This window comes from Lacerta agilis, chromosome 3 (assembly GCF_009819535.1).
Source record: "Lacerta agilis isolate rLacAgi1 chromosome 3, rLacAgi1.pri, whole genome shotgun sequence".
Taxonomy (NCBI): domain Eukaryota; kingdom Metazoa; phylum Chordata; class Lepidosauria; order Squamata; family Lacertidae; genus Lacerta; species Lacerta agilis.
In genome coordinates this window covers 29,911,579-29,939,127 of record NC_046314.1, presented here as the reverse complement: position 1 = coordinate 29,939,127, position 27,549 = coordinate 29,911,579, and the positions used below count along the sequence as shown (strand labels likewise).

General features: G+C 44.5%; 1 protein-coding gene across 2 annotated transcripts in view; it reads left to right on the top strand.

The window, feature by feature from the left end:
- Window positions 1–27,549, top strand: part of ELOVL5 (ELOVL fatty acid elongase 5) — a 56,138-nt gene that overhangs the window by 2,838 nt on the left and 25,751 nt on the right. The window contains exon 1 of one of the 2 annotated variants that reach the window (XM_033143154.1): window positions 22,887–22,909. The exons of the other annotated variant lie outside the window; for it this stretch is intronic. The gene's annotated coding sequence lies outside the window, so the exon portion shown is untranslated. Of the gene's footprint in view, window positions 1–22,886; window positions 22,910–27,549 lie in introns of those variants that run through there. 2 annotated transcript variants of the gene reach the window in all.

Sequence of the window (27,549 nt, the reverse complement as noted above, 5' to 3'; positions counted from 1 at the left end):
GGGGTGGGAGGGAATGTGCACTTCTAACTTGAGAGTCTGATTAGATGTCAGATTTATAAACATTCATCAACTGCCTTTCCTTAGTGCCTAATCATGTACATATATTAAGATATTTTAAAAATCCCCAGCGGTGCATGTTCCTATGTTAGCTGAGAAAGTGGATGGAGCTGAGTTGAAAATATGCTCTTGAAAACAAAAAAGATTCTGTATTGCAGAGATCACCTTTTTTGTTGACATGGAAAGGCAACACCGTTGCTTAGTCAGCAAGGAGGTTTGATCTCGAGACACAAAATCCTGTCTTCCCAGGGCAAAAATATGCTGACTACAAAGCACTCAACCGCACCCGGAAGAAGAGAAACAGCAAGGTCTTGCCTGGCAGCCTGATCATATGGTCCTCCTACACTAGGCTAGGTTAACATCAATGTAACCTTGTTGCTGCTGGCAGAAAGCACAAGAATAGCCACAGCAATGAGCCAAGGTAGCAGCAGCAACAGACGTATCACAGCGGCTGAGAGTTCTGAAGCCACCCATCAGTCAATGATCTTGCACATGGGCGACTTGATTGAGAGACACCAGCCAGAACCTTGGGGTGGCATGAACTCTGTGATGAGGTCACCCGACCCAAAGGAGCAGTTCTCACTTTTCCCTTGTGGATCAGTTGAAAACTGCTGCGATCTTGGTGTGGAGTGCTTTAATACACTTTTATTTTTGTCCTACAAATCAAAGCATACATACAACTCTTACATTATTAACTCCTGTTGTTGTTATCTGTCTGCCCCAAGAGACAATGTAGTGTGCCTCTGGGGGGTGAAGTCAAACCTCTGCATTAACAGCCCTGAAGTGCAAGCCTGGGCAGTGTGTATGGAGGTCTTGGGCTGCCCATGCAACAAGACTCACCTCTTGTCCCCACTGACATGGTCCGAAGTACTGTACAGCAACAAGTTTGGCACTGGCTTGGCTGCAGGAGTTGTTGAAAGGAAGCGTACAAGGTACAATCCAACCATCTTAGGGACTCCAGTCTGGATTTGTGTGTAGGGTATACTCCTTGGCCTTTTCTTCTCCTGAATATATCCCTCAAAGCAGCAGAGGCTTAGGACCAGTTTTCCTTCTCCTAGATGGGCTACCTTCCCAACTTGACCTCTATCTGCCCCATAATCTCTGTAACAATATATATTTATGTCTTAATAGCTGTAGCCTTGCCTTTAACTGGTACATTTCTTCTAGAGGCGCTGTATTATGAAAATGATTGGCCCTAGGTTAGGGGTCTGGCTAGACTGTTTTGATAATCTGGCCCTGGCTTAAACAGCCTCCATCTCCATTGTCAGTGGGGTGGGGTGGGGGCAGAAAAGTCAAATGCAGGGTGCAGATATTCTCAACCGTCCTGCAGCTTTTCCGCAGGCCCCCCCCCCAACATGGAAGGAATGAACCCTCAGTAGGCAATGGACCACAGGCGGAGAACTTCTGCTATAGCACCTTCCTTCTAAGAGGAATCTGTCATTCTTTTGGGGGAAGGTACAAGAGCTCAGGAAGAAGTGGGCAATGTATCTGGTTTCTCACTGGTAGCAGTCGCTGTACTGCACACCCTTGAGCTTGCAAGGAGTCAGGGGGAGAGACATGTTTGCCTGCATGAAAGAATGGGATGCCTGTTTGTCTGTGGTCGGGGATGGGGAGATATGAATAGCACCAGTAGACATTAGCTGTAGGTAGGCAGTCCTGTAAGGCTGGCAACGGCATGTCTGCTACCATGTCAGCGCTGATTTATTCTGCACATCTGCTGTGCTCATCTGGAACGGGGTGGGGGGGTATCTCTGGTTAATATGGCCAAGGCTGTTTTGGACTGGACTGGAAGGACTGGGTGAATTACAGATGCTCCTTAGAACATTGCAATGCTTTGGAGTGAAGACGACCCTTTTCGAGACACAGCATTTGACAAGTGTGTGCATTAATCTGAGTGATTTGTTTTGCTTTTCCTTCTGTTTGTCTTTGGGGTTGGGGGGTATCCCTATTAAAAAGTGTTATAAAAAACACACCTGCACTTTTCTGCCAGTGTACACAACAAACCTGGCCTTCCTGTGCATGTTGCAGCCTGGCCTGTTATTCATTTGAAAGGAATAGTTGCCGAATTTGTATTACTGTTGCAAATAAATATTCCTCTTGTGATGTGCGCTGGTTCCCAGCCTTCCTTAGTCTTATTCCCAGGGCTTTTCCATCAGAGGCAGATTAACTGTTGTCAGTGTGTCTTCTATGGTGCTATGTTGCTGTCGCTGCTGCTCGCAGTGAGCCTCCCATGGGAGCATTGAGTTATTGTGAGGGGCGCAGAGTTTGTTTGAATTTCTACCCCACCTCTCTTCCAAGGAGCTCAAGGAGGCAAACGTGGCTCTCCCGCCATCCGCACAACAACCCTTTGAGGTTGGTTAATCTGAGAGGCAGTGACTGCGGCAAAGTCGGTTAGCCTTATCATGGCTGAGCCTCATCATGGGTGCTATCGGGGGCTGCAACTTCAAGGCAGTATAACCGAGGGCGAGGGATTTCTCCACCCTGATTGGCCCTCCCACCTGCCAGTAGCTCCTCACTAAGATTCACAAAACAGCTTTGCCCATGTTTTGAATTTCTCATGGGGGGAGAAGGACCACCCCACACTACAACATTCAAAAACCTTGCCCTCTAAAATGGCTTAAATAAAAAGTTGGAGGGAGTCTTTAAACTAGCTGTTCATAGAGCATTCATCCTGGTATGTTTGCATGGAGAGTATATGAATGTGTGTGACATATATACAGGGGTATGTGTGTGTGTGTGTGTGTGTGTGTGTGTGTTTGTGTAAGGATGTGGGTGGCACTGTGGTCTAAACCACTGAGCCTCTTGGGCTTGCCAATCGGAAGGTCAGCAGTTCAACCATAATCGGTTCCGGAGGTCCGGTTGTAAACCAAAACAGGTTGTAACCCAAGGCGCGCTTTCGCCAATGGGGCCTCCCCCCAAGATCGGTTGTAATTAAAAAAGGGGGTGTAATCCAAAAAAAGGGACACACACTTCCGGGTTTGACGTGGTTGTATTCCGAAGCAGTTGTAATCCAAAGCGGTTGCAAACCAAGGTACCACTATAGATAAATAGGTACTGCTGTGGTGGGAAGCTACCAGTAAACGGCGTTTCTGTGTGCTCTGGCTTCCGTCACAGTGTTCTGGTGTGCCAGAAGCAATTTAGTCATGCTGGCCACATGACCCGGAAAGCTGTCTGTGGACAAACGCTGGCTCCCTCGACCTGAAGCAAGATGAGCACCACACCCTATAGTCGCCTTGGACTGGACTTAACCATCCAGGGGTCCTTTAACTTTACCTTACCTTTACACACACACACACACACACACACACTATTGCTAGCTAGGCTCTTATTGTGCACTTTTATGTGCAATTTTTTTGTTGCTTATTGATCTTATTTTGGCCAAGGGCCAGCTGAAGGGCTGTATTCTGCCCCCAGGCCTGAGGTATCCCACCACCACCTTGGGAGTGCTTCTACACAGAAATCTTCAAGTGGCTATTTTTGTTGTTGATGTTTTTTTTAACATGAATCTAAAACCTATAGTCTCCAAAGCGTTTGTGTGCATTACAGGCACCTATAAACTTCAGCGCAAAAAGAACAGAACTTTAGAAGAGGCAATTTAAGCCCTTATTCATCCTCAAGCAGAACAGGAAGTGAAGAGGCAATTGTACTACAAATGGGCATTCTGGCAAATGTGGTCTTTTAAGTCCCCATTACACACCCCAAAGCCTCGCATGTTAAGGTTCCTGGCGCCATTTTGGAAGTGGCCCTTAGAATCGCTGCAGGAGGGATACTGAGCGAAGGGAGAACTAAACTCCTCTCCCTTCTGGCTGCTAAGGATGCAGGAAGCTGGCAATAGCAATGAAAGCCTCAGGTAGCTGATATTGCTTTTAATGTGTTTTTGTTTTGCTTTTTTAATTTTTTTTTTTAAAAAATAACAATACTTAAAAATGGTCCAGTGCTGAGAGCAAGACGCAAATATGTTTTAAAATCTACATCAGCAACAGAATTGTCTTTCGCCGTTCTGAAAGTGCGAGAGGGAAGCAGAAGCAAAGATGGATAATAAAGGGAGGAAATGGGAGGGAGGAAAGGAAGTGGAGGCCTTAATTGGTGTTAAATGGTTGCCAGAGAAGCAACAGACCAAAGTGGGGTTATTTTTGTTTTTTTGTTTTTATAGCAGGCTTACGTTTACTACCTTTTCAGGAGGTTCTTGGAGAACTTGATGCCTGAGGCAGGAAATTCAAATGCTTCTTTTTTTCTTTTTTCTTTTTTTGCATATTAGTAAAAATATAATGACCATTTTGCTGCCTTTTTACATGGAACCCCACAGGGTAATCTTCTTCAGATGGGCTGCCTTCCCTGGAAGCTGCTTCTGGTGTAAAGGCAGCAGCTCAAGCTGCTCACTAGGACAGACGAGTCCCATCATGTTATGCCACTTATGAAAGAATTGCAGTGCTTGCCAGTAAGCTGCCAGGCGAAGGTACTGGCACCAGATACCTGAAAGGTTGTCTCACTCCTTATACAGGTATACCCAACAGATCACTCTGCTCCGCAGCATCGTGCAGAATCCGCACCACTAGATTTGCAGGAGGCCCTGCAATGTAGGCATCGACCCATTAGTGTGGTGACACCTTCCCCACAGAACTCCCTGCTATTACATGTCTAGTAGGCACCATCTCCATTGTTTGTTTCTGGTGCCTGTTGAATACCTTTCTTTTTCAACCAGCCTTTTGAGGGAATATTTTTTTTTATCCCAGTCTCTACCCGATTTGGATTTGAAATTGTTTTCGTAGTTTCCGGTCATAGAACCATAGATTTGGGAAGGTCTCTTTGGATCATCTAGTCCAACCCTCTGCAATTCAGGAATATGCAGCTGTCCCTTACGGGGATTGAACCTGCAGCCTTGGCGTTATCAGCACCACGCTTTGGTCAGCACCACGTTAAATAATTTTGTAGGGTGTGGTTCAGAAATGAAAGGGAAGATAGAGAGAAGGTCCCTGGGACTTCTGCTTAAAGTGTAGAGACTCTTCTTCCTTGAGGACAGTGATGGGTGATCTTCCCTTTGCTTTGGAATATTGGGTGAACAAAGAGCTAAAAACCTACCTTTCCTGGCTGGAATCTGTTGGATCCTTGAGATCTTTTTTCTGAGAGCTTGGAGGAAGTTGGGAAGCTTCTCTCTCCTAGTTTTATAATGTTGGTGCATACATGCTGATGGTGTCATGTGCACATGCCGTAACAGATTGCTCCCTTGGAATTGCAGTTTCCCCCCCACAAAACACAAAACACCTTTGCCAAGCATACAAGTCTCCTGGGAGCACGAAAAGGTTTTAGGTCTTGATGGGGCAGGGCAAGAAGCAATTGCACTAATTGATTCAATTCAAGATGCTCTCCAAACAGGAGACAAGTATCCTGGTTGTGACTTCAAGTAATGTTTGACCCCGGAGTAAAGGATTAATATGATAGAATTCTCGCTCCTCCTAACCAGTTTTGAAGCATGAAGAATCATTATGTTGTCAGCCAGAAAAGAACGTTGATGGAGATTATACTCTCTTTAGAAGATATCCAACCATTATGTGCTGGACAAACTTGTACTGTGAACCAAGCAATTACAAAGTTAAGGTTACAAAAAAAAAAAAAAAAAAAAATTCAATGAATCCGGGGACACTTTTCAACTTCAATGGATTTTGTATGGGGACTGATTTGTAAATCCGGGGACTGTTTCCAAGTGCATTAGTAGCCAGAGAGGATTCCATGAATTTTTATTTGATCAGTTAATTTAGGCAAGGGAATCTAAGCCTTTCCTCAGATTACAGGTAGGTAGCCGTGTTGGTCTGCCGTAGTCGAAACAAAATAAAAAATAAAAAAATTCCTTCCAGTAGCACCTTAGAGACCAACTAAGTTTGTTATTGGTCTGCCATAGGCTACCCACCTGTAACTTTGTTATTGGTATGAGCTTTCGTGTGCATGCACACTTCTTTAGATACTTTTCCTCAGAGCTAGTCTTTCAGAGCTTGTGGGAAGTACTGTATATTGCAACTCTGCTACTTGTATTGCTAAGCCTGTTAAAAAGGAGGCTACCCCCCCTCTCTTTTGCCCTTCCTTGCAGCTGCCCATGGTGTGGTTTCTCTACACTAGTCTTTCTGTTAGCATTCCCCTCTTTGATCCAGCTTGTGCTACTGGTGGGAGGCAGCTCTCATGCAGAACAACTTTTGGTTTTCTGGTAAGCTGTAAAGTCGCTGTTACAGGAAAGGATAGGTGTAAGTTGATCAGGGAGAAGTGTTCCAATGACATCACACAAGATGGTTGCCTTTTTCTTCACAGGAAACCACCGTGTACACCACAGAGCAGCCGCCCTGCATTACTTTCTTGCCTCCATCCCCCCCCCAATCATCTGCTTAAAAATAAGCTGTGGATGTTTTCCCTCCTTAATTGTGCCTCTGTAATGCAAGCCTTGTGTTTGTGTTTCCATGTTTTTATTCTTTTTAAAAGCCACCCAGTTGCAAATACTGTAGGCCTGGGAATTTGCATACCTCATCTAAACCAGAATAATAGCTACGGCTAAAAAATAATAATCCCACTCTACTCTATGCCTGTTGTGGAGTAACACTGTAAGACAAACCCCTAACCGTAATTAATTCTACTTGTTGGAATGCAAGCAGGGTTTTCTTAACCCCCCCCCCCTGTTTTTGGAGATTAAAATAAGACTAGAATAATTAGAGAATTTTGAGGTTGGAATGGACCTTGGATACAGTCTTTTCTGAACTCTGTGCTCTGTGCAGTATCGCTCTGGAGCAAATAAATAAGGCTTGATTTACTTTTGTCCACCTTCCTTCTTACTTGTTTCTGCGAGAAACCTTGGCTGTCCTTTATTATAACTCAGCTAAGCAATTAATAGCCTAACCTGCTGCTGGACAGACTGTGCCGCTTGAGACCACAGTAGGTTGGGGTCGGAAATCCTTTTTTTTTATTTTGTTCTTTTAAAAAAGATTTTCTTGATTCACAAAAGTGTGTGCAATGTCTCTCTCTCGTATGTTTCCAAGTAACATTTTTACAAATCAGTTTCATTTGTTGAGACTTTAGGAAGAAAAAGGGGGGAAGAGGTGGGCGGGGGGGGGGGGAAAGATGGTTGGGGTGTGGTCGGGTGACTATGTTTCTATTTTACTTAATGTATATAGGGTTTGGTGTCAGCGCTGTTTGTGCAGGTTCTCTGTTGTTCACTTGTGTTCCTTTGGTGGTGAGAGGTTAGGGTTGGCCTAGGGTGTGATTGTTCATTTGTGGTTGGAATCCTTTTTGCCAGCAATTAAATGGGTTGAGAGAGTTCTAGTGTAGCCTTCTCTGACATGCTAATTTTCCATTTGTTTGGTTTTGGCACAAGGCAGCGGCGGAGGAAGCTGCTCGGGTGCCTGGGGTGGTGCGCCCAGGGGCGGAGCGAGGCACCCATAGGGGCAGGGCGCACCGCAGGGCCTCCAGAGTCTGCCTGCCTCCTCCCACTCAGCCACCCTACAGCTGGGGGGGGGGAGGCAGCGGGTGGATTGTTTGGGCAGTGCGGAGCCTGCATGCGCCCAAGCCACTGCATCTCTCCCAGGAGAGACGGGTGGCTCAGGCACACTGCAGCCTCCGCGGTGAGTGCCACCCGCCATTTTGTCACTCCCCTCAGTGGTGAGATCCGGGCTGGACCGCAACCACCACACCCCCCTTCCTCCGCCCCTGGCACAAGGGAGCATTGCAACCTTTAAATCTTTGCGCTGAGAAGATGAGCGCCACAACCCCAGAGTCGAACACGACTGGACCTAATGGTCAGGCGTCCCTTTACCTTTAAACTTCCTATCAAGAAGTCATTGTCACAAACTTTTTAGTGCATTTCCCTGCAATTTCTCTTAACTACACAGAGTTATACAAAAAAGTGCATTTGCTGCAACAAAGCGCTTTAATCCACTTTAATTGTGCAAGCATGAATTTATGGTATGCGATGGTCACTGTTTTGGAGAAGGGACTCAGTCTGGAGGTGACTATTTATTTATTTTACTAACCTTATATAATCCTTGTTATACAACTCAGATTGTCGTCCCCCCCCCCCCCCCCGTAAAACAAATGCAGTCTTGACCTCAGGAAGTGGAGGCAGTGAATTGCTTTTGTGTGCTAAAGGTCATGACAAATCGTGGACCTTTCTGTTAACAGCAGTCCCCAAGTTTAGGGCACCTTGATAGCTACCCTCATTGCAAGCTAAATTTGTGGCTTGCAGCCATATTGTTTAGAAATCTTCTCCATACATTTTCTGTGGTCCATGCCCACATCCAGCTCAATCCACAAAGAACTGCCAGTATGGTGGGTGATTTGTTGTGAGTGTTCATACCAATGAGACTCTTGCAACACTAGTTCTTAAAACTTTACCTCTCCTTTGTTCTCCATTACCTTCTTAAGAATAAAAGATAATGTCTTGAAATCCAGTCCAACAGACAGAGTTAAATCTACAGTCTTAGCTAGCAGTGCTGTTAATAACGGGAATAAAACTTTGCCTTTTTAATCTGGTTCCTATTGATTTCTCTGCTTCCCATTAACTGGTGTGCTGTGTTAAGTGCAGGGAAACATCAAAATAGTCTCTTCTATAATTATCTGCAAAATCTATACTTTAGTCCCAGGGTTACTCTGTAAAGCAGTGAGCTGACGTAAGTTTAAAGGCGCTGAAAATCTTCAACATGGTTGAGAGTGTGGCAAGTAGGGATGGGCGAATCTGCCCATTTCGGTTCCTTGCAGTTTCTAATTTTTCCAAATTTTCTCCACATTTCCACACCTGTTTGTACTCACCCGCTTTCAGGGGCAAATTTATTCTCATATACACGTGTGTGCGCGCAATTTGGCCTAATTAACCCAATTTTTGCAAAGCAATTTCTTCCAACATAAAGCATTTTTCTATGTTGATTTCTTGAATATATGCATCTCGCTCTTTTTTTGTACGCATCAATTGTTTGGAGAACTACCCAGCAAAATTCAGAGAAGTGCGAATTTGAAAGGATGGCTGTGTTTAAGTTCATGTTTTGTTTTGGAGAAGTGTGACTTGGGGCCTTTTGCCACATAACTATGTAAAGTGGTATAGTTGCTGGGGGGCATTTTGGGATGGGGAGGGGGCATTCTGACACACAGCATCCTCATTATTTAGCTAAAATTCCACAATAATGTACTTGGGGGGGGACAGCTTTCCCCTCCCTTCTACTGTGAAAAACTTGGCATTTGTGAAAGATCTGGAATGGATCCGCAATGTTTCCATTTGCGTGGCATGTGTGCAAGCACCATCCTGGTCTTGGTGGGGAGGGAGGGTGGGGTTGGCGCATGTGGTTTGAGGCATCTGTTTTGCAACACTTCCTTTGGACAGATGCAAGCTGTCAGTTTGTGAGCTCAGTTCGGAAGAGAGAGATGTCAGGTAGAGGCGATGGTACCAGTGACAGCAGTCATTAGCTGCAGACCAAATTTAATCACAGTAACTAGGTTTCCCCAGAGCTCAGGCAGATACACAATTCCTCTTCTAATCTCCTGTTCTCTGACAGTATTAGAATTCTGGAATATTAGGCATTAAACACCCCCACCTACCCCCCCCCCCAAAAAAAATTCTGTTTCCCCCGGTGCATGCAAATAACTCTGACATTTACTTGCTGGAGGAACACAAAGATATTTAAGGGGCATGGAATGTTTCTCAATTCGGGCACAAGCCGCCATTTGTGCAGAAAGGAAAACCCCAACCAGTCATCCGAAAAGTTGTGCAGGCAGAGCAAAAGTTTTGGTACCCAGATAGGAAGGATGAAGCATTAAAACTGGAAAACTCGTGGGCTGGTTGTTTCTCGGTTTATAAAGAACTGCCTCATTGTGCCCCTTCTACCAGGGAAATGTCCTCCAATCAGCTGGTTAGCATCAACTCTCTGCCCACGCTACACAGATACAGCCCTGCTCAGCAATTTGAGCTTCCTGGCACTAAACCCAGCCTACATGGTGAGGGAGGGTTTGCTTTATTTTTCGAATGTGAGAGGGAAGAATCTCCTCACCCACACCATGGTCACCATTCTCTCCTGGCTATAGTAAAATCTCTATCCTATTTGTGGTTGTATCAACCCATAGTTACCTTTCCCCCAGAAACTCAGAATTTGTCTAGCCTCTGTATTTAACTTCCCCCCCTCAGAACTACTGTAGTCTTGCTTCTTCTTTAATGGCTGATGAATGGCTGTAGTTAAATGGTGATAGTTCTTCTGCTTTCCATCAGCCCTCACTCCAAGGCTGAATCCTGAATTTTCAAACTGGGCATGTTTAGAACGTGAGCTTCCTCTGTAAAGTAGCTGAGTGTATAACTAAAGCATACCTGGCACACATTTTCAAGATAAATTAGCCCTGATTTTTATTGTTTTAAAAGACTGTGGGTATACTATAGACTTTCTATAATTTGACCTGTGAGTGGACTGCTTAGTCAAGAGGATAATGGGAAAATCCGTGTTTGGAATGTAGTCTTCTTGCTCTCTTAATCGTTTTAATGATCTTGCTGTCTTTATAAATATCGGCATCAACAGTGCACGTAAAATTATTTCTGATTAGAAGTGAGGGTTGAACGTGAAGCATTTATTTATTTATTATCGAAGGCATTGCTGCTTCGCCCATCAAATCCTAGAGTCTCCTGCAATAACAGATCGAAACACAGCATGGGTCCATAGGCTGGCGATATCCTAGCTGTTTTTACTTCAGAATGTATATGGATGTGAACTATCCAGGCAAATGATGCAAAGTTGATGGTGCTGAGCATGAGCAATCTTGAGATTTTCTTGCCTCATATTCCCACTTATCTATGGAACCCTTACATCCTGGTTGAAGTATCTGTATGATGCAAAGGATTTTGAGACATTCCAGAGCAGTGGTTTTCATGCTTTCTGTGTGTGTGTGTGGGGGGGCCTTTTACATGAACCACGTTTGCACAATTGTCTCTCTGCTTAATAAGCCAAGAGATGATCAAGCCTTTTGTTCATACACATAACACAGCCCCTTTGTTCTGCCATCCATGTGAGTTGCAGTTAAACTAGGATTCATCTTAGCTTCCTAGTTCATCTGAACTAGGGAGCTATGGTTGCCAGCTTTGGAACAAGCCAGGGTATTTATCCCTGGTTTGGAGGTTGTTTAATAGCCTGGCTTGTTATGGAGCTGGTAACCATAGTTTCCTGATTTCACATGAAAAGGGAAACTGTGGTTAATTGGTGGCTTCCTGGTTTAATTGTGTGAAGGCAAGAACAAAGGGCTGCATGTGTTGGGGAATGAACCCTTCATATCTTGCCTTATTAAGTCAAGACATAATTGTCCAAACTGACTCATTAAGTCATCTGCCAATAAACTCCAGGTTGTGTTCTATTGAAAGCCCAATGGCAGAGCTATGGAAACAAATAATGTCCGCCACTGTGTTGCAGATAATTTTGGTGTATATTGTAGGGGACACAATCCAATTGGGGTGAGGCAGTTTTGAACACACTCAACACTTTCATATGCCCACACATTGCAGGGGAAGACAAATAATGTCGAAAAGCTTTCCTGGAGAAAAGCTTGTCTGTCATTCCTGATCTCATGGCCAAACTTGCAGAGAACCCCAGATTTCTCCAGAATGCAGTCTAGAAACAACTGCAATTGGGTCTTGCTCTCCTGCTGCCCAAATAGAGAATACATCCAATGTTCTCTTCCCTTCCTGCATATTGCACAGAAAGATTGTAACGATGGACAAAGCTGTTCTCTTCTAGCAGTTTGTTAGCTATTTGTTCGCTGGCATGGCCTTCACTCAGCCCCCCCCCCTCCCCATTTCCTGTTCCCTCTGGGCAAAGCTAGACATGTCACAATTCATGCATCCAACAAGTGTGCCAGTGGATTGGGGTTTTTAAAAATAGTAAATAGCAGATAAGGGTCCCCTATGTGGATTAGGGTCAGAGCAGGAATCAAAGGTTTAAAGCCCCCCCCATCTTATCAGCATGGTCCTGATCCAATAGCTCCTCCATCAACTGCTATTTTTTCGATAAAAGGAAGATTTGCACACTTGCTAATTGTGGGAAGGGAGCCATGACTAGTATGGCTTTCTGTGAACATGCATTTGTCAAGTTTAGCCCTTGGATAAAGGCACAGGAAAGTCTAGTACGGTGGTACCTCGGGTTAAGTACGCTTCAGGTTAAGAACTCCGCTTAAGAACAGAAATGGTGCTCTGATGGCGCAGCGGCAGCAGGAGGTCCCATTAGCTAAAGTGGTGCTTCAGGTTAAGAACGAATTAAGTACTTAACCCGAGGTACCACTGTACTGCTAGATAACATTTCGGGGGGAAGAGTCTGGCCTAAGTCAAGCAAGCCAGTCCCATCCTGGACCAAAGTTCGCAATCCTTTCTTCCTCCATAGCAGATTTTGCTGACTGGGCAGCTCTGCAAACAAGAGTACTTCCTGCTCATCTTCCAACATTGTGTATGCAATCAAATGCCAACAGTGCCCTTCAGCTCTCTATATTGGACAAACAGGCCAAACCCTATGCCAAAGGATAAATGGACATAAATCTGATATCAGGAATCACAAGACAGAGAAACCAGTAGGAGAACACTTCAATCTCCCAGGACATTCTATAAAAGATCTCAAAGTAGCTGTCTTAATACAAAGAAATTTCAGAAATAGACTGGAAAGAGAAGTGGCTGAATTACAACTAATCACCAAACTTAAAACCACGGAGAAACCTGGTCTGAACAAAGACATTGGATTCTTATCTCATTATACATAACAAAGCTATCTTTAGCCATCTCACCACTTGCCTTTCCCTGCAAGACTAATTACAGCCGTTCAACAGGTTTTCCACACCTATCAGCTGATCACCCATTCCCACCACCCTTCTGAGCAATACCCCTCCCCACTCCCTCACTATATTTAAGGATCTGGTGACTTCTGTTTCAGTGTATCTGAAGAAGTGTGCATGCACACGAAAGCTCATACCAGGAACAAACTCAGTTGGTCTCTAAGGTGCTACTAGAAAGAATTTTCGATTTTGTTTTGACTATGGCAGACCAACACGGCTACCCACCTGTAACAAGAGTACTTCCTGTGAGCAAACTTTCAGCCAATAATTTTTGATGGCTGTTCCCCTCCCTCTCTCCTTTTTTTCCCTTTATTTTAATCGGATTACAGTAACTGGCCACCCACATTAATCTTAGATTGTTCATTTATGTTTAATCCTGTTTACTAGAGCAGAGACCCCTCTGTTGACCTTTGCACTCAATTTACTTCATATGAGCAGCAGAGTTGGGAACCCTTGAATTTTCACTTCAGTGTCTGATATGAGTGGCGTCATTCCTTTGGCCCAGTATTAAATATTTGTGCCACTTACCGGTTTTTGATAAATCCTCACGGAGGTTTGCAAAAGATAAAAAATACTAAAGAAGTAAAAAACCAAGATCCAAAACCAAGATCCAGAGTGGTAAAAGAGGAAAAGCAAAACAACAGAATTTAACTTTGAACGGGATTGAAGAGACCTGACTAACAATCATGGGTTTAAGCATGGTGTCAGAAAAATATGAGTTTTCCTGGGGAAGGAATATGAAAGGCAACTGAAAGACCTCTACCTGGGAGGTCCTCTGCCTAACCTCTGTGGGCAGGGCACTTGGGCAATGGCCTCCAAAGTAGTTTGGTTTGGGTGACAGACTGCAATCCTTCAGGTAACCAAGTCCCAAATTGTAAAAGGGCTTTAAAGCGCTTTTGACTTGGGGTGGGAATCGGTCGTCTGTGAATGTTTATTTAGGACTGGAGAATGGTGTTCATATCAGCTGTTCCAAGTTAGTTCCAAACACAACTGCAAAGTATATTGCAGTCTCCAAAGGCAGGCCTGAGTAGACCGCTTTGCAGTATGCTAAAATCTGGTGTGTAGATGGATTTGCTCCACATTTTTACTTCAGTGCCACTTGGGATACTTTTTGGCAGATGCTACTGTGAAGTTTTAACAGCAGTGTATGTGTCCTCTCCCGGTTGTTAGATGTGTAGTGACTTTAAACAAGGGTGCAATATTGCACACGTTCATAGCACAAACATATCCCTTCCTGCTTTGCAGTTATGCAGTTCTCTTACTCAGTTTTCACTATGCATTTTGCTTCAGAGTATCTTGTTGGAAATCCAGAGAACTAATCTATAGTCTTAAGGATAGTGCCATACCTGTAAATGTTGTTGATATAAATCCAGCAGTTGGCTATTCCACTGGGTAGTTCTGGCCAAGTCGTGTGACCAAAGCACATCAAATGCACATCAAATGCCGATCATGCAATAAGTAATATATTTGAGGTTTGCACAAACTGCAGAGCATTCTGGGTGGCGCTGTGACACACGACAGTCCAATCAAGTTGGCTGTATGGTCAGATGAAGCACAGATTCTTTTTCCTCAGAGGAGAAGCATATTATTGATAATTCAGTTAACGTGGACTTGGCCCTGAGCTCATTGCCTTTAATTACTTGCTTTTGAACATGCATATGGCTCTTCATTAAAACCGCCCCATGCCCATTAGATGGAGACTCTCAAAAACACCTTTTCAGGATAGAATTCAGGTATGGGTTTTGTACTTATTACATATTGAAATTGGGTATCTGTTTTTATTTTATATTTTATTTTATTTATTGGCGTTCCCAGGTTCTCTCAATAGAAGTTCCAGGGGTGTCCTGTGTGAGTGAAAAGGCACTTCTGCAAGGAAGCCTCATCAAATTCTTCCCATTTCCCTTCCCAGTTGCAACTCCCTTTGCCCCAACCCACCCTGTTCCAGAGGGTCCTCAAGTCTCTGTAGTGGCTTTGGTGGGGGGCATAGGAGACTATAGTGTTGTCGATAGAGAACCAGGAAAACCCTTCTACTAGTTGTTCTCTGGATCCAGCCCGTGACAATTTCATTCATTATAATAGAATCATAGAATTATAGGCTTCAAGGGGACCACAAGGGTTGTCTCGACCAAACCCCTGCGATGCAGGAATCTTTTGCCCAGCGTGGGGCTTGAACCCACGACCCAGCAGCCAAGCAAATTAAGCGTGGGTTTTCCAGCTGCTATCCCAGTCCCAGCTACTAGCTATACCTGTACTAGCCTAGCTGGAGAAATGGAACCATCTCTCTTTTCTTTTGGGACAGTTACTCACTGAAGAACAAGTAACACCCCGAGCCCAAGTGTTAACACGAAGGACAAATTTGGTGAAATTTAAGCAGAGCTGATTTTGCCTTGAATTATTCAGGGAAGGCAGAGCTGGGTGGCACAATTCTTCTTTCCTTTTGCTTAAGGGAACTCTGCATTTCCTCTTGCTGAGACGCAGTGGCCTCTTTTGATCAAGCCTGTCAAGAGTGTTTCTCCTGCTGTGCTTCCCTCTAACCAGGCTTCATTTCTGTAGGCACGCTGAAACGTTTATTTCTTATGACAGATGTTACTTCAATGTTGTTGCCTCCTCACTAAAAATGAGTTTAAAGCCTAGAAATTTAAGAAAATGGTACCCTCGGATGAGCAATCCCAGTTTTCCTGTTAATAGTTATTTTTGTGCCATGCTGCTTCCCAGCATAAAGGTAAAGGTAAAGGGCCCCCTGACAGTTAAGTCCAGTCACGAATGACTCTGGGGTTGTGGCGCTCATCTCGTTTTGCAGGCCAAGGGAGCCAGAGTTTGTCCGCTTCTGCAGACAGTTTTTTCTGGGTCATGTGGCCAGCATGACTAAGCCGCTTCTGGTGAAGCCAGAGCAGCGCACGAAAACGTCGTTTACCTTCCCGCTGGAGCGGTACCTATTTATCTACTTGCACTTGACGTGAAGAAGAAGAAGAGTTTGGATTTGATATCCCGCTTTATCACTACCCGAAGGAGTCTCAAAGCGGCTAACATTCTCCTTTCCCTTCCTCCCCCACAACAAACACTCTGTGAGGTGAGTGGGGCTGAGAGACTTCAAAGAAGTGTGACTAGCCCCAGGTCACCCAGCAGCTGCAGGTGGAGGAGCGGAGACACGCACCAGGTTCCCCAGATTATGAGTCTACCACTCTTAACCACTACACCACACAGCTTTCATGCTTTCGAACTGTAGGTGGGCAGGAGCTGGGACCGAACAACTGGAGCTCACCCCATCGCAGGGCCTCAAACCGCCAACCTTCCGATTGACACAACTATGGGCTTCATCCTGCACTGCCGCTGTCTTCAGAAGAAGCGCTTTTGGCGGCGGTTGAACCTTGTTTGCTGATCTTGAGCAAAGGTAGTAATTGAATGGTTAGCATTGTCTTCTTCCCTATTTTCTGGGTGGGGAAGGGGAAAGCTTTAACATAAGAGAGATCAGTAGGTAGCCGTGTTGGTCTGCTATAGTCAAAACAAAATAAAAAATAAAAAAAAATCCTTCCAGTAGCACCTTAGAGACCAACTAAGTTTGTTCTTGGTATGAGCTTTCGTGTGCATGCACACTTCTTCAAATACACTGAAATAGAAGTCACCAGAGATCAATCTACCATACAGGCAGGGCAGTGTCTTGTACTTGAACCTGCTTGTGACAACACTTAAGATGACTGGGGGCATAAATGGCCCATGGCCCTTAAGAGAACAATAAATCACAAATAAAAAAATACGTGTGGCTTTCTGTGGCTTTCCCTAGGACGTCAAATGAAATAAAAACATAAGCGAGTCATTTGAGACAGCTATATCAAAACACCTGTTTGGCTCAGATACTTATCAGATAAGTTGTGTAAGCCTGTTCTCTGAAGCCTTCATCCAGAGAACTTCCTCTTGGCAATATAACTTCCTTATATGGTACATGCCGTGCACACTGATATCGCCACCCAACAGAACCGCTGAAGGTCAGTTTTAAACGATCGCTTTTGCAAAATGTCAGTGGCTGGCAATTCCTTTTGAAAAGTGTGAGCATGCCAAAGGGCTTTGAGCCATTTTTTAAAGCATGCATTTAGAGCAGTGATGGTGGATGCTTCTTGGGACTGCTGGGGTGGAAGTCAGGGAGCCCAGTGGTAGGTGGAATCAGAGCCAATGGCAGGCAGAGCCATCTAGAATTGTAGTTTTGTCCCCATCCTTCTACCTACCAAGTCCTAGAAGGGCAACATTGAGAATAAGGAGGACTCAAAAGACAGGAAGTGCCACCTACTACTTCCTGGTTGGAAGTAGGAATGTGGCTGAGGCCAAGATTGGTGAAGCACTGCTCCATTCACCCTAATGGATCAACCTCTACTGCTTTGGAGACAGTCCTCTGTGTGAAGGGCTGTCCACTCCGCTTTCAAGATAAAGAATCCTAAGTAGCGAGAGCAGAGACCCTGGAGTTCATAGAATCATAAAGTTGGAAGGGACCCAAAGGGTCATCCAATCCAACCCCCATGCAGTGCAGGAATCCTTTGCCCAACGTGGGGCTCGAACCCACGACCCTGAGATTAAGAGTCTCATGCTCTACCGACTGAGGTTAATTTTTGGGTAGCAGCTCACGTAGAGGGCCTATAGCTCACCTGGTCACAGCTTTCCCCACTATGGCGAGGTAAATATTTTTGTTTACATCACAATAAGTACTTTTGAAAATTGTATATGTGCAATTAACATACTAACATTTCACAGAAATCTTTGTTCTTGTTTGGTGTTTGTATTAACCCTTTTGCTGTGGTGCATGAGTGGCCCTCAGACCACGCTTAATATGTCAATTTGTGCACTATTTCATTTGGCTTCCACTGTAATGCCTGGTTTAATTGTAAAGGTATTTCGAAACCGGCTCCAAGTTTGTTTTTCTTTGTAATATTCTGAAAAACGCTGTAATCTAACTGAGATATAAATATTAGCATTAGGAACCTGCTCTGCCACAGATAAATCAACCTTGAAGCAACTCTAGTTTTGCAGCCGGTGGTTTTGAAGTGTAGCTATTCTCTCCCGGGGTCCATTGCTCCTTTTGTAGAAAGCATGAGATTCCTTCCCCAGTTTCTCATTCTTTCCACATTTGCATCTGTGCCATCTACTACTTCATTCTCATTTCATGTGACTCCAGACTTGCTCCATGTTACGTTTCACGCCTATACACTCATAGTCTTGCATAAGCGAATTTGTGCGCTAAAACAGCCAGTTTCCACATCCTGAAAATTCAAGTCAGGAATCTTCTGCTTAACGCCATTCCCAGGCATTCTTAAACAGTCCACTGAGGGTCGGTGCTCATTAGCCCCCCTCTCTCCAACCACCAATTCAGCCTTCCCCACATTTAATAGAAAGGTCTCGAGGGGGGTTTGTAAGCACCTTTTGTTTACAACGCAGGAAGGTCAGTGTGGAGTGGGCAGGGCTGGTGCATATGCCCCCTTTGCCCAGAGGGTTTAAGGATGCCTTGGGGGGAGGGGGGGTCTACATAGGGAGAGCCTGAAGTTCCAGGTGTGAATGTAAAAAAGAAGCCTTGATGCCTGGGGAAACAACCCGATATTCGAAATAGATGCTTATATATATGCCATGCTAGGATGCTCTTGTAACTTGTTAATAATGTAGAGGTAGCACCGAATGCCAAAATCCAGATCCCTGGAATCCTTGAAAACCAGTCATGCTCCTAGTCCTCTCAATAATTCTTACAAAAGCAATCCTAAATATACTGGTCTGAAATGACGCTTACTTTGATAGCAAATGAGAACAATGTTCTTTGAACTGGACTTGGACATCTTTCTCTCTGTCTCTGCCTTCAAGGGCTTGTGCATTGTCCTACTTTTGCCACCTTGTTTCCGTGTTCTGGTTGATGTATTTCTATTACCGTGGGTACTAAGCGTTCTTTGTGTTTGGCAACTACCCTTAGTCTCTCCTTCAGGCCTTCGATATCTATCACATAGAAAGCATTGTCCTTACCAAGAGGCTGAAATGTAAGATAATGTCAGGAGCTGGATGACAAATAATACTCAGTTGTCTTTGTTTGTTGGGTGCGCTTTTTTAAGGGGTGGGGGGTGGGATGGGAGATTGGGGGTCAAGGGAAGGAGAGAAACTTCTTATTCCCCCCCCTAAACTTTGCGGATTTCCCATTCCATCAAATAAAATTTATTATTTGGAAGGTAAATTAGATTGCTAGCACGTGCAGATAAATATTCTGGGATTGCAAAGAAGAGAGAGAGAGAAAAAGTGCTTTTGGGAGTGATTTGTAGCCAGCCAACAGAAGAAAAAAAAACTTACAGGTATACTTCACCTCCTCTTGAACTGTTGGGGTCAAATTTCTTGCTCATTTAGAAATGTAGATCCAAGCACACATAATGCTCTTCTGCTTATAATATTCTCAGTTTGAAATTACAACCACAAAAAAAGAAAATTACACAAAAGCACTGGTGTGCTCTTGGGTGGGTTAAACACACACACACACACACATCCTAAGATGGAAGAAAGCAAAACTCTTCACCTGACTGTACTGGAAATTATTGGCTACACTTTTAAAACTTTTTTTTAAAAAAAAAAACAGCAGAAGTGCACAGTTAATGCTGTTATAGAGGGTTTTGTTTGCTTAATCCAGGCCTGCACAATGTTCAGCCTGTGGGCAATTGCAGTGCTTTCCCCGAGTGTCTGCTGCTCTCGAGGGAGGGGGGGGGTCACTTTAATTATCCATTGTTTGCAGCCACCTATTCCTGAGCTCCTTCGTGTGTTTGTGTGGTCTCTCTTCAAATCCAAAGCTTCCCAGTTGCTCATTCGGTGCCCAGTTGTTTTATGCGGAACTTGTGCACAAGGCATATGCCCAATTTTTATGCCCAGTTGTGTTTTTAGCTACAAGGAAGAGTCTGAAGGCCATGCCACAAAAGCAACAGCAGGGAAGGAGCAGCCCTTGCACAACCCACCTCCTTGGTTTCCTCCTTGCTGAGGGTGGAAGTAAAAGTGGGCGAGGAGAAGGGCTGTACGGAAGGCTTGAAAGTTTGCTTGCTTGGTTTGCTCGCCTGTCTTCCTCTCGCCAGACCAGCTGAGGTACAACTGCACATTCTCCTTTGGGCAGAACCTGCGACAACTGGAAGAGTTTCAGGTAGGGGTGTGTGTGAGAGAGAGAGATGGAGGAGGATGACAAGGGATCTAAATCAAGCAATTAGTTTTTATTTTCCAGTATACCTCCTTAAGCCCAGGGTAGCCAGCATAGTACACTCCAGATGTTGAAGGAGTAGGGTTCCGTTTGTTCCAGACCATTGGCCATGCTGGCCGGAGTGGATGAGAGTTGGAGAATGGCAACATCTGGGCGGTTTCATGTTAGCTATCCCTGCTTGGAAGCTTAAAACGTTTTTAAAATATCTTTGGGGTGGGGTGGGGTGGGGTCTTAAGAGCTGAAGGCGACATAACAGGAAAGTCCTGCTCCCTGCTTTCAAGCACCTGCACCCCTTTGTTTATTTTGATTGACATAGCAGTGCTACTGAAGGAAATGTGTAACTTTCTACTGGCTGCTCTAAAACTGCAGCCTTCTCCTCCTCCTCCTCCTCCTCCTCCTCATCATCATCATCATATTTCCTCCAGCAGGGCATATGATAGTCTGGGACAGGGCTTTTTTTCCAGCCAGAGCTCAGCTCTGGTGGACACCATTGCCATTCTAAGAGAACAAGGGAGAGATTCGTGGTGAGCTCTGGCACCTCTCTTTTCTAGAAAAATAGCACTGGTTTGGTCATGTGATTTAGATCAGAAAAGCAGCATTTGTAGCAAGGGTTAAATGCTCCATCCCCTCGCATCCCCACTGTTCCAGTTAAAATTACCCCCCCCTTGCTTTGCTCTGTATATGTTTGTATGTGTAGATAGTAGTCATTCTGATTTTTTCACAGGGACAAAGTTGCATTAAGCAATTGCTGTCCCATCATATGTTTCAGTTCATGTTCCTGTCATTTCCTTATTGCAAAAAGGTTGTTTGGGGTTTGTTGTCCAAGAGCTCCAATACAGCTCTAAATGTGCAACCTGGGTGTGCCGGTCTGCGATTGACTCTCGCCCCAAAATAGCGACAGTCTGGAAGTGCGCTAAGAATGGAGGAAGAACAGACAGGAGTCCTTCACTCTATAAGAAATGGTTAAATGGATGCTGCTTGCTGAATTAGTATGAAAAGCTGTCTTTTTACCAGCCCTTGTTTACCCAAATCAAGGTCCAGAACCAACCTGGGAATGGCAGTGAAACCTTTCGGACATATTTTATCATTTGGAACAATTAATGCTAGATGAAGTGATGAAATGGTGACCTTGTCGTGCCCTTGGGCTAAAGAGCTCTCCTCTCCCTGCCTAATCAAGTTAAATATCTGAGCTCTACATTTTGATGTGCCTACAACTTGACCTTAAAGAGAAACTAGCCTGTCGCTACCCATCTCTATTTGCAGGCCGCCACCACCTTTTCCACTGGCTGGGGATTTTTTTTTTTTAACAAAGTGCTTTGCAGCCAGACATCTCGAGTGAAAGTGGCACTCTCTGTTCCCACCTCTTGCAGAGCAATCTGCTAACTTTCGCTGATGGAAGAGGAGTTGGTGACAGCAGAGGGAGCAAATGAAAGAATGGCCAAAAAGGGGGCTAGACTTTTGGGCTGTCATCTGACAGTCCTGTTAGGAAGACAGGCTCTGTGTGTCTGCTTATGAGGATCAGAAGGCAAAAATGCTGGTCAGGTCAGTTTTTATTTAGCTTTGCTTATGCGAGCCTCTTGGGACAGGGTGTTGAGCAAGAAGCTTGTCTGTTTTCCAACTGGCGTCTTATGGTAGCATATATATGTTGAACCTGAGAGTTTTATAATGAGATGTAGCTCAGTGGTAGAGCCTCTCTGTCTTGCATGCTGAAGGCCCCAGATCCAATCCTGGTGTCTCCAGGTAGGGCTTGGTTATGCCTCCTGCTTGAAACTCTGGAGAGTTGCTGCCAGTCCCATGGACATAGCAGCGTTCGAAATTAGCCAAGCGCATTTTGCACCTAGCTTTCGGCCACTTGCGACCAAGGGAAGATGCCTTGGCACCAGGAAGGTGCCTGACATCTCTACCATCTGGAGTTGCATGAAGGGGGTTCCTTGGATCTGGATTGTTTTCACACACTAATACCACATCCTGTAGAATTCTATCCATTGTATTTTATCTGCGCAACCGGAATGACTTTCAGGAACCAAAATGCTTTTTCCCCCTTTGCCGTCTGAGCAGGAGCAGTGAACAGCGTTACAGTGAACTGTTGTGGCTTGTCTTCACTTAGCCTACCCCACTGTCCTGCTCACAGTCGTGAAGAATATCCCTACATTATGAATGGTCTGTGTCACCATTAAGGAAAAAGAGTTAGTGACAGGCCAATATATATGTGGGCTGTCTCTGGAGCAAGTGACTTTTCTTTAAGTTCTCAAAGCTCTTAACATAGCTCAAGGTTGTCATCTGAACTAGCCAGATGTTTAACAATCACAGTCAGTCTGTCATTTGAAGAACTTTAGAGCTGTCTTGCCTCAAAAGGCCAACTAGACATTCCGTTTTGGTGTAATCTTGCTTTAAGAAGCCATTTGGCACCCAGCTTATATATCTGAGTTTCCAACAGTGGTACACAGTACTAAACTGGATGAACTCAGTGGAAGGCAGCTTTCAATGTTCCTATGGATGGAGAACAGCCATGTGAAATGTTGGCAGCAAACTGGCTGCTCTGGGATTAGCTTCTTTTAATGGACTCAAACAGATGATACTCCTCAAGCAGCCCTGCGTTTTGATTGGTTGTCGTGTCACATATTTCACAGCGATATTAGCTGAGCTTTGTTGACAGCAAGGAGTTAACACACAAAGGACTTTGTGCTTGCCCCTTCAAAAGTCGCTGGGTCAGCCTGAATGCTGACTCTGCACGATGAGAATCTCATTTTACCTTCTGAGCCAAAGAAGAACTTGTGCCCAGGGAGTGACTCTTGATTCGTAATACTGCCAGCGTTACAAGCAGGGAAAATCCATATTCCAAACCAGGTAATTTTGACTTTGGAGACATCTCTAACTTGCAAACCTGTTCTTTTATTGCATCTTTCTTGAGTTACCAGTGAGTATAGCTTCAGCATCTCTCATTTTGATAATTATCATTATGAACAGAACCCTAAATGGCAATTTTTAGGCAATATTTTAATGTCCCAATTCTAATCTATATATTTTAAATGCTGCTGTATATGTGTATATACGTGTATGGTATTTGTTGTGCAAATTTTAATGTATTACTTTTGTATTGTTGATTTAGTGAGTTGGTCTGTGACCGTAAAAATAAATTCATTCATTCATTCAGTATTGTTTCTTTGGAGGCTGTTGCTCTTACATAAAACCAGGGATGTTTTCTGTGACTGTAGAGGTAAAAGAAACCACCCAGTTCAGTAGCTTGTCCTCTGTGAAGGCAGGGGAGCATATTTTAAAGAGGCAGGGAGTGACCTTTCTAACTTAAAAAAACCCCACTAAATCTACCCCAGTGAGCTTCTTAACCATTCCTAGTAGCAGGTAAGGATCTAGAAGAAATATCAATGGAAAGAATGTGGAAGAGAATGAATGAAGTGTCAGGCAAGCTACCTGGAAGGAAGACGGTACCAATAGGAATCATATACGCTAGGTGTGTTTTCTGTTTATATGATGACATCAGTGGGTATGTGGCATTTGACAGAGTACAAGAGTAGCTCACATATAAATTCCAGGTCAGGAACAGGTGGGAGAAACAAACCAGGGGCCATAATTGAACTCTGCTTACTGTGGTGGCCAAGCATTGAATCCTGGTTGGTTTGTTTTTTAAAAAGCCATGGTTTGTTGGCTTGCATAGCCTAGCTCGTTGGCGAGCAACTGGCCAATATCCTGGTTCAGACATGTTTTCCCAGCAACAGCGATGGGGATTTTTTACAAAACATTTTGAATGGGAAATCATTCTTTTTTGTAAAAATAAAATAAAAAATCCTGCGCAAATTACAGTGTTTTCAGTCTTCATCAGAAAATTCCCAATTCCCTGCAGAGGGATCGGATTTAGCACGTTTGGTTTCCTTTTATTTAGTAAACAAAGCTGTGAACTTACCAAGCTTGCCTACTGCTGCATTTCCAGCTGGCGCATCCGTTCATTGTTGCTAATGAATTTTAAGAAATATAAAATTCCCACAGGGATTTTTCCCCTCTCTGCTTCACTGGCTAGATGCCCTGCTTATTGTAACGTGCAAACGTGGCTGTGTGGTTGTTTCAGTTGTGCATGCTCAGAATTCCATTAGGGCATTAGCCGGTTTTTAGACAGATGTTCTGGGAAGCAGTCCCAGGCACAGGGCAGCGAGGGAGAAGGGATGGAGCTGTTGGAGGATGCAGGAAACCTTTGAGCAGCTACAAGTGGTGGAACTAGGTGAACAAAGGTCACCGGCAGCAATGTATCAGGAGATTGGGGGGGGGGGGCAAGGCTATGGAGGAGGTTGAAGGACCTTGCTCTGAATGTGGAAACAGACTGGAAGAAGTAGAGTGATAAAATTTGCCGAATCATCTTTATTGATTTTCCAGATTGTACCTAATCAGCCACAAATTAAAACAAATTTAATACAGTTCCCCCCCCCAAAAAAATGGTTTCCTGCCCTCTATTCTTGATGTTTCCAGTTACCTCCTGTTGCTGCTTTATTTTCAAATACATGTTCCATTAAACTACTTTATCCCTAACCACCGGCTATCCACTTGCCAATTCCTGCACGTACAATATTTCAACATTTGCAATCTCTACAAGGGAGGTTACTCCACAAAGTGTCAAATCCACAATAGATCAGTAATTATCATTTCTAAAACAAAATCCTTTCCTGGGTAGAGATTTCAATGAGTGGGGTTGCATGATCAAAGTGGTGACAGAGGCACATTATTACAGTGTCAGAGTGCTTGACAGATGTGAGGGGACCTGGGTGAGAGAGTGGAAGACCAAAGAGGAGGAGGCTGTAGATTGGTGGTTCGAAATCCTTCAACGGGGTGAGCTCCTGTTGCTCGGTCCCTGCTCCTACGAACATAGCAGTTCGAAAGCACGTACAATATTTCAACATTTGCAATCTCTACAAGGGAGGTTACTCCACAAAGTACCTGCACGTACAATATTTCAACATTTGCAATCTCTACAAGGGAGGTTACTCCACAAAGTGTCAAATCCACAATAGATCAGTAATTATCATTTCTAAAACAAAATCCTTTCCTGGGTAGAGATTTCAATGAGTGGGGTTGCATGATCAGAGTGGTGACAGAGGCACATTATTACAGTGTCAGAGTGCTTGACAGATGTGAGGGGACCCAGGTGAGACAGTGGAAGACCAAAGAGGAGGAGGCTGTAGATTGGTGGTTCGAATTCCTTCAATGGGGTGAGCTCCTGTTGCTCGGTCCCTGCTCCTGCCAACCTAGCAGTTCAAAAGCACGTCAAAGTGCAAGTAGATAAATAGGTACTGCTCTGGCGGGAAGGTAAACGGCATTTCCGTGCGCTGCTCTGGTTCGCCAGAAGCGGCTTAGTCATGCTGGCCACACGACCCGGAAGCTGTACGCTGGCTCCCTCGGCCAATAAAGCGAGATGAGCGCCGCAACCCCAGAGTCGTCCGCGACTGGGCCTAATGGTCAGGGATCCCTTTACCTTTACCTTTAGACTTGAGTTCCTGCCTAAGGGACAGGTGGGAAGGGCCACATTTTTTGCAAAGCAACACAATGTAGCTGTGGATTCTGTATGAGGAACAAAGGAGGAGGAGAAACACCAAGGTTACGCGCCTGTTCAACAGGGTAGATGGCAACATTGTCGACAAACAAAGAAAGTGTGCAGGGTGAAGCATGAACAAAGAAAGGAGGCTTGGGAGGAAAGATGAGAAGTACAGTCTTGAGAAGATTGAGACTGAGACAACAATGAAGCGTCCAAGCAGAAATATTGGAGAGACAGCTGAAGACTTGAAGTTGGGGCGAGGGAAATGCTTTAGGGGGAGCTGTGCCGAATACCTGGTGTATCAAAATCTCCAGCGCACTGCCTTGAACTAGGAGAAAAGAATCCTAACGACAGCAAGCATAGATTAAAGCCATTCATGCCTGGATGTGGGTCTGTTCTGGACTGGCGTCTGAGCCACAAACACGAGTTTGAACTAGCGAGAATCTATCCTTTGATCATGTGGCTTCTGACATCTTTTCAAAACTCTTCCGCAAGACTAGCCTGCCATTTCTGTGCTGTGACTAATTGTACCGTGCTGAATTTCCCAGTGTAATAGTTATACTTTTGAACTCTGGCAGGAGATGTTGTTTGGCTTGGAGGATTGTGCAAGTCATCTTAATGGGGAGAGATGTGGTGAGGTTTTTTTTTTGGTTGGGTTCATCTGGACTGCATTCTGCAGATTACCTCTTAATTCCCAGGGAAGTGCTTTGGCTAGCAGGCTCTAACTTTGTCAGAATCACTTACGGCTTTCATTCTCCATGTGAGGCAGACCTCCTGCAAAGGCACAAAGGGTTTCCAGGGGAAGGCAAGCTCCTTTTATAATTCCTTCCTACCAATATGAAGGAAGAGATTGCACCCCATGCCTTTTTTTGCTCATTGCCAATAAGCGAAGGAGCCCTTATGTAATGAAAGTTACTTTTTACATCCTTGCGAGACTTTTGTCACCTCTAAGCAGACACTTCCTGTCTCAGTTCTTATTACTATGTATTTTTTTAAAACAATAATGCCCAAACAGCACATGAGAGTAGCCAGGAAATCAAAGCAACACTTTCTTTGCAGCAAAGGAAGAATTGGAAGTAGACTTTGAGTGCACCCCCAATTCTTCCTCCTTTTCACTGCAGTTTGAACTTCCCCATGCCTGATATCATATATGACATCAAGCACTGCAAAAGTGGGTGTGGTTTCTGCGAAGCAACATGGCGGACCACCCTGTGGTTCAGATGGTCCCCACCACAAATGTGGAGGTTAATCTTAAAGGGCCAAAGGAGCGTGGAGGTAGGAGGTGCTGAAGCCTCTCCCCATGACACCCCCCCCAATGCGTACACACTTGGGTTCATCTTACCTCATCCACAGAATGTCAGAAGACAAGTGCTTCCCATTGAAGCCTCCTTAAGAAGGGTAGGCCTTCACGTAATACAATCCTTGTAATAAATAATAAAAAGAACCATCACTGTTGCGATATTCCTGTTTTTCTTTGCAGTTTCTGTCGTGACAGGCAGCTTTTGTTTCCTCAGAGTTGGAGGAGACAGCAAAATATCATTTTTCTCCCCGTTACAAAAGAGAATGAGAGTTGTATTTCCAGAAATCCCTGCTGTTTCTTGGAAAGGGAAAAAGAAAAGGAAAAAGGAGCAACTGCTGCCACTTGAGCCAGTGGATCATTTTTTTAATGGTTTATTTGTTAATTCAGATCCCAAACATTATGTCTACATATTTGGGGATATACATAACACACAGAGAGACACAGTCTCTCACCCTCCATTCAGAACACTGCAGCAGATGTCAGGAGTTGGCACAAGTTGAGAGACGGGGTGGGAAACATGCACAAAACACTTTTGTGACAGCATAGCTAAGGCCTCAGCAGGGTCACATTTTTTAAACACGAGTCAGCCCCACCCAGGTAAAATGCAGGAAGGTGTGGATAGTAAACTGAGATTGAAAAAGAGGGCCAGTG